Here is a 15,759-nt window from a genome sequence, read left to right as displayed (position 1 = left end):
GGCCCCATGTGTTTAAGGCCAGGGTTTTGCATGACCAGAACTAGGGCTCAGTGTGAGCAGAGTGGTCAGAGCTTAGTATGTAACCAGGACCAGGGTTGTGTATGAGTGGAATTGGGACTGTTTGATCAGTATTTAAGCAGGGTTGGGGCTTACTGTCTAGCTGGAACCACAGCTCAGTGTATGACGGTGGAAGCTTCTTTGTGAGCAGGATCCAGACTCAGTATTAATAGGATTAGGGCTCAGCTGGAACTAGAGTGGGGCCAAATTAAATCCCTAACACCAGAAAGTGTTCTTTCAAGGAGGGGGAGATGCTAGCCACACTGCTATTTTCAGCGAGAACCTAAAATGGAGACCTCCCTAGAGACTCTTCAGAGCTGGTGGTACTGAGATGGACCTCTGGGATTCACAGGACAGGATAGCAGGCTGGCAATTACAGAAGAAACAGCACCATGTACCCCAGATCAGGGGTGAGGTGGGAGAGCCAGGCATTGTGTCGAGGGTAGCAGGATGTGTGGCCATAAAGTCTAGATTTTTCCTAGACCACAATCGTGGGCACTGCTCACCCATGTGACATGTAAATCAAGAGAAAGCTCCCATCCATGCCAAGACGCCAAGACACCAACCCACTGTGCTATCCCACCTAGGCCAGTATGGCTTCTAACCTCCTCCACAGGGGTCAGGCTGGAGATCCAGGCAGACCAAGGTCACTGGTGGCCAGACCTGGCTCCCAGAGGTCTCCTCGCCTGTGACGGTATGGGCTGTGCCCTGCCAACTGGAACCGGAAGCATGAAGCCTGGGGGAAAGAGAGGATGGTCTGAGACCAGAATATCTCGCTGCCCTGCTGGAAGACTAGAAGCAGAGCCATTTATCATCCTGCGGGGTAAGGGCCAGTTTCCAGGAGCTCGTTTACTGACGGCACTGCTGCAGCTTCTGCCATTGTTTTGTGCTCACATAAGAATATTTTGTTTTCCAGGAAAAGTTGGGTACATAATGGTGGCCCACAACACACAGAGCCAAAGACAGTGCACACAGGCATCTGTAATCATAGAGATAACACTGAAAGGAAGGCTCTAGAACTGGTAGAACAAGAACCCAGGCTTTGTGGCTCACCTGAATATTGGGGTGAGGGCTTTAAAGAATGCCGTTCCATATTCACTGGGGTCTGCATAGAGACCTACAGTGACTCAGGCCATTGGCATCGGCTGATTGGAAAGGTGGGAGGCCAGGCTCACTGTCCTGCCTCCTCCCATTAGGATGGTCCCCAGGTACACCCTGGTGTTGTAGGCTTGTGCTAAGCCTCTTTCCCCTAGGGTGTGGGGGAAAGACTAGGACAGAAGGGCACCATGGGGAAGTGTTTCTTGTCAACTCTCAGCTTTCCAGCCTCTAGGATTCCAGCTGTCCTGGCTTGCTATGGGTCTGGTCATGTCACCTTTTTCCAGCCAGGTGCTGAGAGGAGGGACTGGAGCCCCTCTCCCAACCTACATCTCCCCTTCCATCTTTAGGATCATCCCTGAGAAGACCTCCAGACACAGGTGGGTAATCTGGGTAGGTAGCATCGAGTAGGTCTCTGTGCTGTTCTACCAGCTCGGACATGGTAAGGGACTGAGGATGAGGCTTCCTGGGTTAGGCAGCCTGGTGCTCAGGGATTCGATTGAGGGCCTTGATGCCATCAGCCAGTCACTGGCTTTGCTCAGTCAGCTGCTACAGCAGCTGGTTTTGCTCGGCCATCAGTGTGCTCCATTGCTGGGACCAGCTGGCCAGGAAAGTGTCCTGCTGCCTGGGCAAGTGCAACAGCTGTGGCTCAAAGGCGGAGGGCTAAGTTGCTATTTCGGGGGTCTTTCCGGAGAGGGCAAAGGACGTACAGTGCTGGCATCAAGGACAGGGAGGGGCCAAAGATCTCCATGCTTGTGGCTGCAGGAGATGCTGAGGTTGGAGATGCAGGTCGGGGGAACGAGGACACGGATGAATGGTAGACTCCACAGAAGTCTAAGGGTTCAGGTTCAGGCTGGCTGTGCCCATCCACAGTCTTTACAGGTAGCCACAGGCTGCTGGGGGCTTCATCCTCCTGGTTGGCTAATGGAAGAAGACACAAACATCAGGCCATGCTCGCCCCTGCTGGTACATTCCAGTGACAGCCACATGCAAAGAACCTGGGCACTGCAACTGTTAGGGGGAATGAGTAAACGAGGATCCTCTGGGTGAAATGTTTCCTCTAACACCAGGACCAGACCACAGTCCCTTCAATATGATCCAACATCTTGGATTCTCCTACCATCTAGTCAGCTGCCTTTTGTCCACCTATCTAGTCCATTGATCTACCTGCCATCTTGCCTGTTCTTCTCTGTGTAGACATCCTCCCATGCCAAGGCATGCTCCTGAGCTGACCTGTGCATCAGAGACTGAGGCAGGAAGGAACAGGAGTGGTTTTTCTAATCATGGGGTACTGCACAGCACCCCCATGCCATGGGTTCTGAGCTTGGGAGTCCCTTATCTGCTGCTTGTTTCCAGGAGATAGCCACACTCAGAAAAGAAAGAAGCCAGTGCGCCAAGGGCTCTTTGCACATAAGCTATAGGCCACAGGCCAATGAGTAAATCCAGTTGGCTATGGCACACCCCACATTCAAACTCAGTATTTCTCCGGGGATATCAGACAGCCAGAGACCCAGCTCTACAGCCCGCAGCCTCCATGTTGCCCTGGAGGACGCTGGTGCACATGCACTGCCCTGCCCCATGGCAATGCTCAGGTGAGCAAGAGGAATGAGTACATGTCCTGGATCTGTATGGGGACATGACTGGGTGATAGTCTCATGGCTGAAGCCAGGGCTGTGACCCATTCCCGGTACATACAGCCTACAAAGGCCTCACAGACACTCCTTTTTTGCCCGGTTCTGCATCTTGGCTCTGAGAGACATGCTTGATCATTTGGGCCACGGGTCCTCCCCTCCCTAGACACATGAAGACAGCCGGTTCTCTGCTTGGCTACCTCAAGGAACTGTTAGCAAAGGTTTCAAGGAGGAGAGTGAAGGATAGCACATTACAGCTGAGAGCCTTGAGAGTCTGGCCAGGAAGTGCGTATAGGAGAGGGGTAGTCATCCAGCCCACCTCAGGCCTGAGTGTGAGAAAGGGTGGGCATGGGCAGTAAGGTTTGAGTAGCCTCCTGGCTCCATCCAACTCCACAGCAGTGAGGACTGGCCCATAGGCCTCCTGTGCCAGAAGGCACTGTGAGGGACACTAGGTGGCCTACCTCTGCAAGGCAGCTGCACCCAGACACCCACCCTCCAGGTCTGGGTTCAGCCTCCAGGAAGAGGGAAGGAGGAAACGAGAAGAGCGGCCTTCCTCCACCTATCAAACTCCAGGGCTACTTGCCCTGGCACCCAGCACAGGGAGTTACTTTTCTCTGCCGTGACCTGCAGCTTTTCAAGTCAGACGGCCTAATCACAGTCATGCTCTGAGCTCTGCATGTCAAGCACATTCACGAGGGCGCTAAGCAGGAGTCAGATGGTTACCCTATAGCCTCCACATGTTAGATGTGACATAGAAGAAGCGGAGATGGAGCCCTAGGCTTGCCTGTGCTGTGCCAAGCTATGCAGGACAGCCTGCTAAGCCCTGACATTTCTAGGGTCCTGTCTGGACAGCCTTGGTGGGGACAGGCACCCAGCATTCTCGGCACTCCTCACCACCACTGCTCTAGTGTGGTGAAAATGACCGTTCCTCACCTGAGGAGAGAAAACTTGTGCGCACTGTGGGCCTGCAAGTAAATTCATGGGGGGCCTCCAGAGACCTAGAGGTTCTTGGCTACACTATGATGACTAAAGTAGAGCCCTAAGTTTAAGGCCAAGAAGTGGCTCCTGAGCTTCCCATAGGAGAAGGGCCTCCCACTCCTTCACAGAATCTCAGACTTGACGTCTGAACACTGGAAGTGGCCAGCACAGGAGGCCCTCAGTTGGCGGGATGTATGGAAGAGCCCACAATATGGCTCCCCTCCCTGCTTGGCCTTTGTGTTGAGGGATAGAAGCTGAGGGCTCGGCTATCATGAGTTCAATGGGAGTGAGGACAAGGCTGGGGCCAGCGCTCTCACCCAGTTTCTCGCTCACAGTACCATGGAGTTCCTTCTGCTTGTGCTTGAGGTCACTGTAGCACAGAGTTCACAGCCTAAAGGATCATACTCCACACCCCACAGTCAATGCTTCTTTACCCGTGTGCCCCGCAGTGCTTGGAACAGCAGCGGGTAGTGGCATGCCATACTGTGCCCCAGCACCTCCATCCCCTGGGGGATGAAGGTGGGCTTGCATGTCTGGGTACAGGAGTGAGTGCCTGGCCGTAGGACTGCCTCTGCTGGCTCTGGGCTGGAGCTCTGTGCCATGTGATCTTGATACTGGAAGCTGAGCAGGGTCTGCTGGTGCTCTGGTGACTGATGTCCACCATGCTGGGGACTTGGGGCCAGGCACTCTTCCTGCAACTGCATGGCCTTCGGCTATTTCTCCCTGTCTGCCCCTGTAAACAGGTCAACCCTGCATAACTCTCTCCCCAGGACAGTCTGCTTCCTTCAACAGCTGGTATGGACATCATCACCACCGTAAGATGGTGCCTTCCATCAGTCCACAGGGACTGCGAGGCATCTAGGATAGAGAAGCCATTCTGTACTGTGTATCTCCCAGCCATGATGGTGAGCTCAAGGCAGCAATGGCTGAAGCCATCACTCTGGAAGCCCCACAGTGGGCAAGGGAACATGGGGAAGAGGCCTCACCCTGGGCCTTCCTCAATTCCTGTCAGAAAAAAAAAAAAAAAGAATGTTGAGGGCTGGCATACAGCTAGCTGTCTAGCTGGCAGGTGGCTCAAATGAAGCAAGTACCCACCACTGGAATCTTGTTCTGGCATCACCAAGGCAAAGTCCTTGATGATCTGCTTCACATCCAGCATATCACACTGAAAAAATAGGAAGAAACCCTGATAGAAGCAGGGCCTGCAGAATAGAACAAACCCAGAGCCATCTAACACCTGGAGTTCAAGAAAGGTCCCCTGCCTGTTAGGAGTGCCTATGGCCCAGAAAGGTTGGGGAGGGGGAGGAATGTGTGAGGGAAAGGCCTACTTGCTCGTACCCTGACCCATAGGTTTCCACTCAGAACCACAAGCTCCTGCTATGCATGCAGAGACCCCAGGGTCTACACAGTCCAGTTGCAGTTTAGAGCAAAAGTGAGTGTTCCCTGCGCCTTGGTGGTAGCTTGTCAGGGAGGCCGGAGGCTATCCATGGCACAGCATGTCCTTGTTACATACAGGGCCACCAATCCAGTAATGGCCCATCCCTTGTTGCTAGGGGCTGCCTGACAGAAATATGGGTCATACTGGTGCTGCTGAGCAAACCTAAGAGATGGGGGCAGGAAGGTGTATGATGGGTAGAAGGATGGGCAGCCAGCAGCTAGGGGTACAAAGGTAAGTCTGGGGAAGTGGGTGAAGGAGAAAGGGGGTGGAGGAGGAAGTGGGTGGTGTAAGCAGCTAGTGAGTAGTGGGTGAGTGGGTGGGGGTAGTGGCCCTCACTTCTATCCAGGCACAGAGTGGTTCAATGAAGTTAAGAGAACCATGTAAGGAAAAGAAACCTGTGCCAGAAAGATTCTGGGTTCCTCACACCAGCTTGCCATCTGGTCTCTCCCATCCTTTATCTTAACTTTATCTTAACTCTTTGTCCACTGACATAGCCAAGATATCCATGAGGGGATATGCCCACACTGCCAAGGACTATACCAGGGGTTGGGCTGGTGGCCAGGCACACACTGCCACTTTTAAGGGACCTTATGGGACACCTTAAGGGACAGGATGGTTCAAGAGGTTCTGTGACCACTCCAGCCTTTCAGGGAGGGGAACAGGAGGCTTCACACCCATACCCATAGCCTGGATGCCCACCTTGCCCTGGTGCCACACTGGCACTGTGAGACCCTAGACAAGCCAGTCTCCTGGGAGTCATGTCTGCTCCCTTATCTGAATCATGGCTGGGTACAGGTCCAGGCAAGGGGCACTCCCTACACCTGCTGAGGCGGGCAGGGAGAAGTGCAGGTGGCCCCTGCCCCAGCACTCATAGCTCATCATGGAGTGAGGATTGATTTCCACAAGGGTCATTTCACCCCACCGCAAATATTACAGGGAAATTCATTTTCTTTTTAGGAGTGTTCTGGGAAATGAAGCAATTAGCATGATCTTAAACCGGCATGTACTATCAATTGCAATTCAATTACCGGGCTTAAATATGGTTCAGGGCGGGTGGCTGCTCTCGGAAACCAGCCATGGGTGGAAAGGTAGTGAGAAGCTTGGGATGGGGTCTCAGCTCCGGTCAGCTCCGGTTTGTTCATGGTAGCGAATGGGGGCAACAGCAGCTGGGACAATTGGGTGCTGTCCGGTCGGCTTCCAGGTCCTTCTGAACATCTGCGTGCTCTGGGAGTGGGATCCCAGCTCAGGATTGTCATGAGCTGATTGCTCCTAGCTCAGCTGGCCATGGACAGGCAGGTTCTAACTCCACAAACTCCAAGCTTACTGTTCCAACCCTGTCAGAGATCAGGCACTGACAGCCTTGGCCCTGGCTGCTGTCAGCCCAGTCCCAACACATTTATACTCAGGGACTCGCTCAACTTCCTACTCTGTGCCATTCACTCAGTATTACTCCACTCTACAGATGGACAGGATTACACAGTAGCGATCAGGCAAACATATAAAGCTACACACTTAGAGCCAGCACCCAAAACCAAGTTGAGGCCAACTGTACCCCCAGTCACTACCCACAAGAGAGGTGGCCATCACCCAAGGGTAGTGGCCTCCCCTAGGATGGAGACCTAGGGGGCTGCTGCATGGATACAGCCAGCATGTACACTGCATCACTTCCTTGTGGTCCAGCAGCAGAGGGACAATGTGGTCTGTGTTGCCTTGTTGGATATGAATGGCTCTACCACAGCCTTGGAAGACGGCAGGAAGGCAAACCACTGGCGTGACCACGAATCTGCTGATCCCTTAGCCTAGGGGTCCAGGTTGCAAGTCCCTATGGACCCTACGTATCCACACATCTTAGTTTAGTACCTGTACAAAGGGTACTGCATGGGAATGCCCAGCCTGGGGCAGTGTTGACTCCCATAAACTGAGTTAGGATAAGACACTATTCCCAGGTCCAAATCAGATACATCAATGCAACATGGACGGCTTCTGTTCTGGGCATTGGGTGAGCCATTGTGAACATACGGTGGCTGAGAGGTTCTAAATTCACTGCAGTCTGGCCATGACTTCAGAAGACTTCACAGAAAGCTTGGGTCCTGGCTCCCTCTAACTGTAGCTAACCTGGCTGTGGCTACCCATCACGGGCTGCAGGTATAGAATCTAACGTCCAGGATCCTAGCCAATTATACAGTGGTGTCTGTTAGAACCACAAGAACAGAGGAGCTAGGGATAGCTGTCCCAGGAGGTGAGACCAGTGGCTCAGTCAACTTATACTGAACTCAGCATAAGAGGCAAAAGGAACCATGGCTTATCAATGGGATGAGCTTAAACACATAGGAAGTAAATTCTCACCACAGGTAATGTGGAGGACACAGACTTCCAGGGCGTCTGTGCAGCAAGGCCATTGCAAAGAGGCGGAACCTTCTCACAGGGGTCAGAGCCCACACAGCAAAAGGGAAGCTGGAGCTACATGCAGATGCAAACTCACTCTCTGGCTCTTGGAATTCGACCAGATTTTGTGCAGACACTCCTCTTTTTCTAGACATCTCTCTTTATAACATCTGGCTCATACAAGTGACACTACAGCACCACCTGGCATATGGGTTGGCTGCTGGTACCAGAACAACTCAAGCTCTGTAACCTCTTGACCTCTGGCCCCGGCTCTGATGCCTGTCTGTCCAAGTTACCTTCTGCAGGTCTCAATGACTAATGTGTGACACCCATTTTGGATAAAGAGAAGCCACAGCCGGAACAAAAGCAACCGCTGGCCTGATATTGGTTCACTGCAGGTAAGCACCCTTCTCGTAGACCCTAAGCCCTCCAGGAGTGTGGACAGGGCAGACTCATGCCCACTACATACTAGGACCCCTTCCCCTCTTGTGATCAAAGGCCCTCCCAGTGCTGTTCAGAGAAGAGTGCTCCATATAAGCTACACAATGTCATAGCCCCAAAGGCTGGGGACCGGGTGGGTACCCTTGCTCTGAAGACTGCCTTGATGATACTGGGCACTAAAAGATGGGCCAGTCTGGCAGGAAGCTCCATGCACTCTGCAGGAGCTGCTGTGAAAGGAGTGACATCTGCATCTCTGCACCCTTCTTTGACAACCATCATTGGTGGAAGGATGCAGAGCAGGAAGCAGTCTCAGGGTGGCAGGACTGGGCAGGTGCAGCAGGGCTGGGGCATTGTGTTGGGTCTATCGCTGATGGTGGAAGGCAAACCCTGACAGGGCTCTGGGGCCGGTAGCTGGCACAGACTAGCATCTCTCCTATCCCTGGCTGCTGGGTAAGACCTCAGTTTCTGGCAGGATCCGACTCCCAGGCACACTGGGATATGTGCCAGGGATCTAGACTTCACTTTCCACCTCTGTGCCGGTGCTCAGCAAGAAGCCAGTTCCAAGCAGAAGCTGACCTATTGCCCTTTGGTGAAAGATAAGGCCAGGCCACAGGGGAAGGGACTCTATAACCCCTAGAGTCCTCTACCCAGATCCCGGCTACCTAGGATAAAACAGCCAGTGTGCTGAAAGGTACAGACAACACAGCTTCTGCCCCCCCCCCGGCATGAGCAAAAGAGAGTAGCAAGGGATACTGGGAAACACCCTAACTTAGTGTTTAAGTTGTGCAATTATTCCTTTGATTGCTTCTAAAGCTAGAATTCATTATAAGCTCACAGAGCCTTCTTTCTCTGGCACCACTTCACATAAGACATAACAAAGTCTCTCTCAGTGTGTGTGTGTGTGTGTGTGTGTGTGTGTGTGTGTGTGTGTGTGTGTGTGAGAGAGAGAGAGAGAGAGAGAGAGAGAGAAAGCTTATATATGTACCTGCAATGTATTATCTTTATTTTAAGCAAAAATTCACTACATTTTTCTCTGCCACAGAACTCCTCTTCTAATTAGGAGCTTGGCAACTGTCTACCTGCAAAGGCAACTTCTCCAGTTCACAGAATAGCCAAGTTCTATTTAGTTATGTGTTTGTTTTTCTGTTTGTCGGTAGTTAGCACAGGCAGGATCAGCCTTAGCCTGTACAGGGCTGTCTGTGCATGCCAAGTACAGGGAAAGGTGGTAAATGCCGTATCTGGGCCCTCCGAGGTCTTTCCCTTCTTGGATCTTCTTACTCGGTCCTCAGCCCTCCCAGGCCTATCATGTAGCCATGGCAACAGAGCAGCTAGTATTCTCAGAGCCTGCACCTAGATCAGGTGACAACTGTTGGGGACCTCCATCAGGTGAGCACTTGGTGTGGGGAGCCTGGCACACCCAGCAGCTGGCAGCAGACAAAGAAGGACAAACTCCAGCTGTCCACTGTGCGCTGTGCAGCAGCACACTGGCAGCACCTCAGGAGTGTGCCCATCGTATCTCTCAGAGATCAGGATGCACCATTCTGACATGGGAGGACATACCTGGATCAGGACTCAGCCACTGCTCGCTGGGCTTTGTGGGATAGCTATTAGCATTCTGGATCTGCAGTGATACCTCCTCTGAGACTGGACTAACCAAGAAGTTCTGAGAACATCACAGTTGGGACAGTCGTATCCTGAAATGAGACAGCCTGGCCTGGGCCCCTAGCCTCATCACTTGAGAGTTGTGATCTAGGGTAGGCAACAGGACACTTCTGTCTCATCCTGATAATGTCAACACCCTGAGTACTTACTCTCTCGAGGTCCTGATGTGGGCTAAGGTTCTTAGAAACATTGGGTTGCAAAGCCTTTTACTAAAGCATCTCTTTCAAGAGTCCCACCACACACATAGGTCCTTCCCACCTCACACATAGAATGTGTAAGGGAGATGAATAGCAGAAAGGTATTAAACAGAGAAGGCACAGAGGGATTGTCTGGAGTGACAGTGTTCAGGCAGGGTGCATGTTGCTCCAGGAGGGGACAGCAAGGCCGCAGGCAGAGGGTCATATGATTAGGCAGGCACACAGGCTGAAAGGCAGGCATACTCCGGTTGTGAGGAAGTGATGGCTGAGGAAGGAAGGGGGGGAGAGAGGAAAAGAGGGAGGGAGCAAGAAAGGGAGGGAAGGACTTTGCATCTCCCAGAGGCCAGGCCAGTCCATAGGATGCTCCTCGTACAGTGACATGGACAGCCTCCTCCCAAGGAGAACGCGGCCCCTCTCTTGGGCCTGCTGCGTGACCTGTAATGCTAGAGCACAGTCTGGCCTAGCTTCCTAGTTAGAACCCAGCCTTGGAACCAGCCAGCATATGGGTCATACCACACATGTGGAGTTCAGGCCAAAAGCCCCAGCTCTGCCTCAGCCGACAGCCAGCAGGAACCCAAGAGGCCAGCAGAAGCAAGAGTGACGTCAGAGTTCCATGGCACAGAGGCCAGGGCTCCTGGCACAGAGGCTGTCTCAGGCTGCTATATCTCTGGCCAACTGAAGGACTAGGAGTTGGACAGACCACTCAGTAGGCACATAGATGGGAAATAACCTGTGACTAGGTAATAAAGGTGGAAATTTTCCAAGATAGCTAGCTTTTTCCTCTTCCTCCTGACTTGAAACAACAGCCTGGTAGCTGAAAACAAAGACCTAAAGGGTCTTTTACTTGTTTTGTTTTTTTTTCCCCTTCCACCAATAGGACCTCTCACTGCTAATGGCGCACCGAGTCCATTACATTTTACACAATAGTTATGGGCTAATTGTCCATCCTAACTTTCTTCAGACAACCCCAAGTTAGGGAAGAAAGACCCTTCAAAGGATTAAGAACCTTCAAAGGATTAAGTCCTCAAATTGAGACTAAATTTTGGGGCTCCCAAGTCTGAGTTCCCCACCACAGCTTTGTGGAAGGCTTTTCTCTGGTGTGTGTGTGTGTATGCATGTGTGTTTCCTCAACCTAATAAATGCCTTTCTTCAACTGCTGATTTGTCTGCTCCTATTTGTCTGCTCCTGTGCTATATTCTCAATTTCTTGATGTCACACTTGAGCTTTGTTTCCTGCCCTTTAAGTCTTTAACCAGCAGAGAAAACAAACCCCTTCAAGACCCCCTGACAGTAATACACCCTGGAGTTCCTATAAATGATGATAATGCCATCATACACAGCACAGATACCACTTCTGCCAAGGTTCCCAGGCACCTCGGAGTGTGCCCTGGGTTCCTCACAGTCTTGCTGCTGGGCCTAAAGCCCTTCCTGTCAATCAGGGAAGTTTTGGTTGCTGTACCAACAAAACGGAAGAAAACATCACCGTGGGCTTTGGAGCCTTGCAGTTCTGAGCTGCTGGTTCGAGGTGTGAGCGAGCCTGAGCCATGGGGAAAAAGTCAGGAGGAGACAACCACAGGGAACAGCCTCATCATCCTGCGAGTCCTCCCAGCCTAGGTACAAGAGGCAGAGTAAGTAAGATTCAGCATGGCTCCAGCCTCTAGCTGTCTTCATCACTCTTGGCCTCAGAGCAGACAGCAGCTACCCCTGCAGAGCCCTATCCTAACGCCTGCTGTGGAATTCTACAGCCCTCTCTAATGCCTCTGAGTTTGGGGTTCGCACACTAACCATGGCAGCTTACAGCCTCCAAAACCATATGCAGGTTGGTACGGGAACCAGGCACAGCACGACTGGCCCCATCTCTAAGAAGCACTCTGCACAGGGACTGGAACTGAGGAAGGGGAGTCAGGTGGGCTGCATAGGGGAGATGAGGCAGCAACAGAGGAGAGGGCAGGAAGGAAGGCAAGGGATATACCAAAGGTACTTACTAGCAGATGAATGTGGCAGAGAGAGAAGTTGGGGTGTCCAAGGGCCTTGACCTAAGCTAAGGTGGGAAAGGGAGCTGTAAAGGGCAGTGGGGTCTCAGTCATGGACTTGAGAAGACAGGAAAGTATGGGCTGGGTCAGGTACTGAAGTTCAGGAGATCTTGGGCTATCGGTGGCCCCTGAGAGCAGGAAGGGAAAGGCTCTTGATGACATTGCCAAGGAGGATCAGGCAGGAAGGAGCACTGCCTGAGCACCCTGGATGAGTCTCTGCAGGACAATGATAAGCAGCTTCTCATATGCAACAGGGGGCCAGGGATCTCCTGGTGGAACAGGGACAGGACCAGGGATTCATGACAGCTTGGGGCAGCACCCAGAAGAGGCTTCACGGGGAAGTAATGGAAGACCAGAAAGAGGCACTGAGAAATGTTAGCTCAGGATGCTGGAGTTCTTTTTACAAAGGAACTTTTAGGATGAAAATGACTGCAATCTGGCCTGAGGGTCAGAAGCGGGAAAGAGGGAATAAAAGCACTAGAGGGGTTGGGAGGGAACACAGGCTGGGACAGAAGCTGCTGAAAACCAGGGGTGCTCCAGCCTGGAATTGGCTCCATGCAGAGCAACGTTACTAGATTACACGAGCAAGGTTACTAGTGAGAAGGATTGGGTGATGAAAAGACAGAAGAGAGAACAGGGGAGGCTCTCCAGCCCCTCTACCATATGGGGTCCCTGCTACCTTAGAATCCTAATGCCTGAGCATGGGCTCCACAACTTGGCAGCATCAGACCCAGCAAGAACCAGGAAGGCTCCTGTCCTAACTCGGCCCATCATAGCACAGAACACATATGCCCATGATCTCAGACAGAAGGTACAGCTCACACTCAGGGGCTTTGCACAGATTAAGGACATATGTTGAGAGCACAGGATATGGGGTATGCTGCATTCTGTAAAATAGAAATCTCCTTGACTCCCACACAGTAAGGAACGACAGGACCCTCATAGCAGAAGGCCCCCAATATACTTTAGACAGTTGTGGGGGCTCAGATAAGACTTACCTAGTCCCCATGTTAAGAAGGCCTGGCCTGCTTCCTTAGGCTAGAGGGCTTTCCATACCCAGGATGGAAGATCAGCCTCTGCTTTCATCAACACCAGCCCCTGGCCTGCTGGGTCTCCATGGGTCTTAACATTAGGAAGCTGCAAGGCTAAGAGATCCCAGGCCAGTCCTCTCACATCTAGGCTTCTCTCATCTAGGAGGAATTCTCAGGCATCCATAGCAGGGGCAGGAGGGAAGAAGGCCTCCATAGAAGAGGGCTCCCCAGAGCCCACACCTCCTGCAATGGCTCTTTCTAGGTGGCTTTTCTTTTCTTTTTTTTTTACCAGACACATGACTGCCATGGCATTTTTCCACCTTTTGATTGGCAAAAGTCTTCATACTCGTTTCCTCCCAATAAGAAGGTTTGTGCCAGTATACCCACTATACAGATAAACTGAGGAAAACTGTTCAGATGGCACTGTGAGACTGGGCCTGGGACCCGAATCAGATACCTACTTCCTCTATGCAGACAGGAAATAAAAGAGCCCTATCGGGTAGGTCCCCTCCCCAGGGCCATGGAAGGCTTCCTGGGATCCTACATGGTTGGGCCTGAAGCAAGGGCTTCACTCCCCAGCTTCAGGCTCAGGGGAAACAAGCCATACCAGATCCAGGGTCCTGTTATTATCCAAATACTACCTGTTGGCTCTGCCCCTGCTATCAATGCGTTCATGAAGACAGCTCAAAATCTGGTCCAAGATCTGAATGGGCAGGGTTGGAGATGGGGGCAGGAGAGGCAGGGATGCCAAATCCCAGGCTCCCCTTAGAGCAACAGCCTCCCTACCCCTTCTTCCAACTGGCTCCAATAGCCTTGCACTCAAGGGCCTGCAGGCCTTGAGTCTGTAGCACGTATGCACTTTCTGGGTGAGTTCCACTCAGTGCCAAGGGCTTTCCGCTAATATTTGTGGCATGTCCACTATCTAGTTTTGTTTTGTTTTGTTTTGTTTTTTTCTAATTGCAATTTGACAGTTTCACACATTGTCCAACAAGGGCTCCAGGCAGGGACTCTGAATCTGCACGCATGCTGCCTGGCTTCGGTGGCTCCAGAAATCTCGGTGCAAGCCTCCACGACCGAGTAACTCTTGCATTTTGCTTGCCTGCAAACCAGTGTCACGTGGATGACATGGCCATGTTCTGTACCCGCTTAAGAGGCTGCACTGCTTGCACCACAGATACAGCAGCCATTTATCTCTCTTACAGGATGACTCTGGAGAGCCAAGAATGGAAGGGATATTAGGGGCAGACATGGTTCCCATCAGATCCCATGGACTCAGCTCTCTACAGTCCCTAAAAGCACCCAGACCATCGACACCTTGGGAACCTGGGTTTACATGGCTACCCACTCCAAGTGCCTCTCGTGTCCTCCAGGAGCCTTGGAATCTGCATGGTTTTATGTCTTCAGAAGTCACCCAGGTAAAACTAGGGCCCAAGAGCCTTTGGAGGACTTGCCTCACTGCGGGGAAAGCAGACAGAAGGACACCAGCCTTGTTGGCCGCTGTGACATTCACTTCCAACCTGTCTAACAATCACTCCATAGCCAGTCCCCTCTGTACTGGACACCTGCAGAGGTCACTCCCAATCTAAAAGGCATGGGTCCCTGCCTCCTCCCTCGCTGAGCCTGGAGAGCTGTTAAGTCACCAGGACCAGCTGTAAACTAGAGGGAGACAATAAGGCTAATGACATTTGTGTTTTGTTTTCTTTCATTTTCAAAGACCGGAGGCAGTGAGTGATGTGGGGGAAACATCACTCACAGCAGATGTCTCAAAAAATGACAGCTCTAGTCCCGCTGACCTTCCACCTAGCACCTGGTGAGTGCTGGCATGAGATTCTGTGTCTTATGCAGAGACACCTCAGATCAGAAGCCCATGCTGTCTCCATGAGCTGCCCACTGTCCACTTGAGGACCCCACTAAGCCTCAAAACTGTAGAGTCCTGAGTGGGCTGAGCTCACACCTGGTCTGCAGCCAGGTCTACAAGCCAGATTCTGTATCAATGCAGGGTCTCGCCTCTCTCACTAGGCTACTGCAGAGATCTCTAGAAAAGCCTTCTATTCTGCCGTATGCACCATACCAAACCAGAGAGCATGCCACAGCACCAGGCTGCCCATGAGGTAGGAAGCGCTTGTGTCAAGGAGAGACTGAAAATGGAAGCTGTCTAGGCCTCCACCTGTGGAACTGCATCCTATGAGGTTTGGGTCAGGTACTGCCCATCCCAAGCAGCCTGGACCACATTTATCTTGGGAATAAATGCAATCCTACTGGCAGCATGAGCTTCTGTTCCAAGTTCCCTCGCTGGACCTGACTGTACAGCTCTGCTATGAATATCTTGCCATACTCCAACAGACAGGCCAGGGTTGTTCTCGGAACTTCCTAAGGGATTCAAGTTTGAGAGCTATAGAGGCCTCTGATTTGCCTCTCTGGTCTCCTGGGATCCTGGACCCACATGGGTTTCTCTGGGAAAATGTTCTCTGCCGCGCCAACAGACAGACAAAAACACCCATGTGTGCTCTTTTGTTCCCTGCATCACCTGCACAGCTTCCACATGAGGGCAAGACTAGGGTGTGGGCATCACACTGGGAGGGGGCAGTTCCTAACGGGGTTCAGAAAGCACCAGGTGGAGGTCCTGAGAAATAGGCATTTCTCTACCAAGCTAAAGTAGGAGACACAGCAGAGGCAAAGCTGAGCTGAGCCCAAAGAAAGGGTCCAAGATAAAGGGGCTGGAGCCTGGCCCTCCCTGGAAAGTGGAGAAATGATAGTCCTTAGCTGGGGCCTTAGACTCAGGAGAGATATCCGTGTCCCTGTTTTCTTAAAG

The 15,759-nt window shown here is 52.1% G+C and overlaps 1 long non-coding RNA gene across 2 annotated transcripts in view; it reads right to left on the bottom strand.

Moving 5' to 3' along the window:
• Nucleotides 1-15,759, bottom strand: part of LOC129690703 (uncharacterized) — a 42,947-nt gene that overhangs the window by 19,028 nt on the left and 8,160 nt on the right. The window contains exon 5 of one of the 2 annotated variants that reach the window (XR_008722355.1): nucleotides 1,867-2,073. The exons of the other annotated variant lie outside the window; for it this stretch is intronic. This is a non-coding gene — a long non-coding RNA (uncharacterized LOC129690703). Of the gene's footprint in view, nucleotides 1-1,866; nucleotides 2,074-15,759 lie in introns of those variants that run through there. 2 annotated transcript variants of the gene reach the window in all.

This window comes from Psammomys obesus, unplaced genomic scaffold, assembly GCF_907164565.1.
Source record: "Psammomys obesus unplaced genomic scaffold, mPsaObe1.curated_primary_1811, whole genome shotgun sequence".
Lineage (NCBI taxonomy): Eukaryota > Metazoa > Chordata > Mammalia > Rodentia > Muridae > Psammomys > Psammomys obesus.
The sequence above is the reverse complement of the archived record's forward strand: the minus strand, read 5'-3'. Positions and strand labels throughout refer to the sequence as shown.